Raw genomic sequence first — 4,826 nt, 5'->3', positions numbered from 1 at the left:
AAACCTTCCCGATGGCCTGACCTTCCTCTTCCTTATACTGGGGCATACATAGAAGGTAAAAGAATGGTGTGGGAAGATGGAAAAAGAGTTCCTTTTTACTCTCTCCCTTTCTTAGAGAGATTAAAATGATCAGGGCCCAGGTGTAAAACTACTGCACAGAGATATACTCTAATTAAGCAATGGAACAGTTATTTTAAGAAACTAAAAGGCCACAAGTATATGTTGCTGGACTATGTAGACCCATCTGCACCCCCAGGCTGGTGGTAATTCAGAGAATGGTGCCAACCACAAGGTTGGGTCACACGTTCTGGCCCCATGTTGTATTCTTCACCCTGACCATTTTTTCACGTTTTAGTTAACCTCATTGTCTAGCACATTTTATTTATATAATGTTAATGATAGATAAGTTAGATAAGATAAGACTTAAGTTTAGTTTATAAGTTTAATAATAGTTTTATAAGTTTTGGAAAGTTAATAGCCCACAGCCATGTACCTAGAATTGTGGGTTTGTCATTTTGCTTTGTCATTTGTAATCTGCAATATAGTATAAAATAAAGAAGGCCACCTCATTATGTGGGGCACATCTTCATCTTGTGTGAGTGTGCCTCCATCATCTCGCCGACACCACTTCTCCCTCCAGAGACCCACAGCTGAGGCTGGACCTCGGCAACAGACCTATGGGGGAGTGAGATGTCGCCAATAAATGATATAAAACAAAGTAGAGAATACAGTAAGAGAACCACACTCAGGGTTTTATGGGAGCATAGATGACACTCTTAATCTAACCTAGGGGGTCAAGGAAGGGGCTGAGTCTTAAAGGACAAGTGGTACTTTGATAGGAAGAGTGGTGAGGGACATCCCAGGCAGAGAGAGGGACAGGCATCAGGGCAGGAAAGAGTCTAGTGGCATGGGAGAAACATCTGGGAGTTCTGAGTTGTTGTGATGTGAACTGTGATGTTCCTCATGAATGAGACAAGGAGAGGCCGATAAGCAGGTACCACACAGGAGAAAATCTTGAAGGTCAAAGTAAAGTGCTTGGCCCTTCTGTGAAGTGGTCCCCAAACAGCTTTGTTCATATGAGCTTAAAACTCAACTCACTGCCATCGAGTTGATTCCGACTCATAGTGACCACCATTAGGTTTCTGAGGCTGTAAATCTTTGTGGAAATAGATTGCCCCATCTTCTTTCCACAGAGCAGCCGGCTGGTGGGTTTGAACTGCCAACCTTCTGGATAGCAGCCAAATGGCTTATCCACCATGCCACCAAAGCTCTTTTATATGAGCTTATTATATGCATATTAGCAATTATGCCATCAGCTGATATCTCGAGGCACTATATACATTTAGCATAAGACTTGTCATTAACAATCGGACATGTAAATTCATATTTCAAAGCATTTTTTGACAACTCTTTCCTCAAATTTTATGACATTCCTCACAACATGACTGGCAAGGATGAGGGTTCACAGGAGGAGATGGAGACCTGCCAGTTTTGCCCTTATCTATTTTTTCACTGTACTGGTAATTTTAGCATTATCTGGAACCTGCCATTTCTTTGTGTGAAGCCACTTGTCTATTTTGTGAGGTTAACAGAGGAAAACCAGGTTTAACATGATCCTTATGTTCACATATGTTCACTAGGTAGAGGGAGGTGCTAGCCAATTGATGAGAAGGAACAAGATAAGAGTGCCCATGTCTACCTCTTCCACTTACCATTGCACTAGAGGTCTGTCCAGTGCAGAAAGGCAAGGAGGAAAAAAAAAAAGGAAAACAAGAATCAAAATTGTCATTACTTGCAGATGGCAAATTGTACATATAGTCAAGCAAAAGAATTTATAGGCAAGAGAATTTAGCAGGTCCTCAAGATAGAAGGTCTGTATACTAAAAGCAATTGCATTTCTATATATCTGCCAAAAATACCAAAAAAAAAAAAAAGAACTTTGAAAAAGATAAATTTAAAATAACATAAAAATATATAAGAATAAATCTAATAAAATATATTTGGGACCTTTATGGAGAAAATTACAGAATTTAAAAAAAGAACAAAAAACCAAACTCACTGCCGTCAAGTTGATTCGACTTTCAGTGACCCTCTTTGGGTTTCCAAGGCAGCATCTCTACAGAAGTAGATTGCCCAACCTTCCTTCCAAGGAGTGGCTGGTGGTGGTGGCAGGGGTTTGAACTGCCAGCCTTCAGGTTAGCAGTCAAATGCCTCAGGCACTGTGCCACAAGAGCTCCCTCCCAGGGTGGAAGGCACTCAAACTATGACTGGGGAAGAGCTGCCTCCTCAAAGTAGACTTGAACTTAATAATGACGATGGACTAAAGCTTTTAGGACCTTCATTTGCTGAGGCGGTACAACTCCAAATGAAAAGAAACAGCTGCAAGCATTCATTAATAGTCGGAATGTGGAATGCATAATGTATGAATTTAGGAAAATTAGAAGTTGTCTAAAATGAAATGGAATGCATAAAATATTGATATTGTAGGCATTAGTGAGCTGAAATCAGACAATTATATGGCCTACTATGCCTGGAAAGACAAATTAAAGAGGAATGGTGTCTCATTCATTGTCAAAAAGAACTTTTCAAGATCTATCTTGAAGTACAATGCTATCAGTGATACAATAATATCCATACACCTATAAGAAAGAGCTCTGGTGACACAGTGGTTAAAGCACTTGGCAGCTAACCAAAAGGTCAGTGGTTCAAACCACCAGCTGCTCCATGGGAGAAAGATAAGGCAGTCTGTTTCTGTGAAGATTTACAGCCTTGTAAACTCTATAGGACAGCTGTACTCTGTCCTATAGCCAAAGATGAAGAAATTGAAGGGTTTTACCAACTTTACCAACTTCTGCAGTCTGAAATTGACCAAACATGCAATCTAGATCATCCATAACTACTGGTGATTGGAATGCAGAAACTGGAAACAAAGCAGCAGCATTGGTAGTAGGAAAATATGGCCTTCGTGATAGCAATGATGCCAGAGATCACATGATAGAATTTTGAAAGACCAATGACTTATTTATTGCAAATATCTTTTTTCAACAACGTAAGTGGTGACTATATAGATGGAATACACAGATGACACAACCTTGCTTGCTGAAAGTGCAGATGACTTGAAGCACCTCTGATGAAGATCAAAGACTACCATCTTCAGTATGGATTACACCTCTGTGATAGTCAAGGTTATGAGTCAATTTGGCTGGGCCTGGTTTTGAGTGGCTGGGCAGCTGGCTGTAGTCATTCCCCATGATGAAACTGGTAATCAACTGCATGATGGAATCAGCAGCAAGCAGCTGAGTAGCTGCTTCAGGGATGTGGTCTGCTTCCAGTATATAAGAAGAAGCATGAAGAATGGCCTGCAGCTGTTGGCACTCTTGAATCCTGCACGTAGCCGAGTCGTCATTGAGCAGCCTGCCATGTTGTCTGCAGATCTGGGGACTGTTAATGGACTTGAATCAGTGGCCTGCTGTGTGGTTTGGTAATATTGGGACTGTGCCTTTTTACTTGTTGACCTTGGGTTTGTCAGCTTCAGCAGCCAGCAGCTGCCTGAGTGAAGAAAGCCTCCAACATCAGTAGGCCAGGAGCAAGAGGCAGAGCTGAAGCCCAAAGTCGAAGGGCTTTCACCCAGCCCCTAGAGCCTGGCACTCTGAACTTGGACTTCTAGCCTCCAATAAACTGTTAGAGAATAAACTCCTATTTGTTGAAGTCATACGATTGTGGTATTTTTGTTAGAGCAGCACGAAGTAACTGAAACAACCTCAAAATAAAGAAAACAAAAATCCTCACAACTGGACCAATAAGCAACAACATGATAAATGGAGCAAAGATTGAAGTTGTCAAGGATTTCATTTTACTTGGATACACAATCAATGCCCAAGGAAGCAGCAGTCAAGAATGACATATTGTATTGCGCAAATCTGCTGCAAAAGACCTCTTTAAAGGTCTAAAGGCATTGGAGAAAGAAAGGACACTGAAATGTACACAAGACACAGACAACAGAGGCAAATACTATTACATGCACAACATTGCAATATCACTTAAAAACAAACCCAAAAAACCAAACTCACTGCCGTCGAGTCAGATGGACTCACAGAGACCCCTCCTTGGGTTTCCAAGGCTGTATCACTACAGACGTAGATTGCTCAGTCTTCCTCCCAAGAAGTGGCTGGGGGGTTTGAATCGCCAGCTTTCTGGTTAGCAGTCAAATGCCTTAGGCACTACGCCACTAGAGCAATATCACTAAAACAAAAACAAAAACAAAAATAGCACCAAAAACAACAAAAAAAAGTATATTTAAAAAACTAAATAAATAGTGTTAAAGAGCAGAGATATCATTTTGAAGACTAAGGTGCTCCTGGCTCAAGCCATGATATTTTAAATTGCCTCATATGCATGTGGAAACTGGACAATGAATAAAGAAGCCCATAGAAGAACTGATGCATTTGAATGATGGTATTGGTGAAGAATATTGAATATACCTCGGACTGCTGGAAGAACAAATTGTTGCTGGAATGCTCCTTAGAAGCAAGAATGGCCAAACTTCATTCATCTCTTGTACTTTCGTCATGTTATTAGGAAGGACCATTCCCTGGAGAAGAATGTCATGTTTGGTAAAGCAGAGGATCAGAGAGAAAGGGAAAGACTCTAAGTGAGATGGACTGACACAGTGGCTTCAACAATGAGCTCAAGCTTATCAAGGATTGTGAGGGTAACACTGTATGGGGCAATGTTTCATTCTGTTACGTATAGGGTAGCTATGAGTCAGATCCAACTTGATGGCACCTAACCACCACAAGATGTGTATAAATAAATAAATAAATAAA

The sequence above is a fragment of the Orycteropus afer genome, unplaced genomic scaffold (genome assembly GCF_000298275.1).
Source record: "Orycteropus afer afer isolate SDZICR_OR568_19922 unplaced genomic scaffold, OryAfe1.0 scaffold00020, whole genome shotgun sequence".
Lineage (NCBI taxonomy): Eukaryota > Metazoa > Chordata > Mammalia > Tubulidentata > Orycteropodidae > Orycteropus > Orycteropus afer.
The sequence above is the reverse complement of the archived record's forward strand: the minus strand, read 5'-3'. Positions refer to the sequence as shown.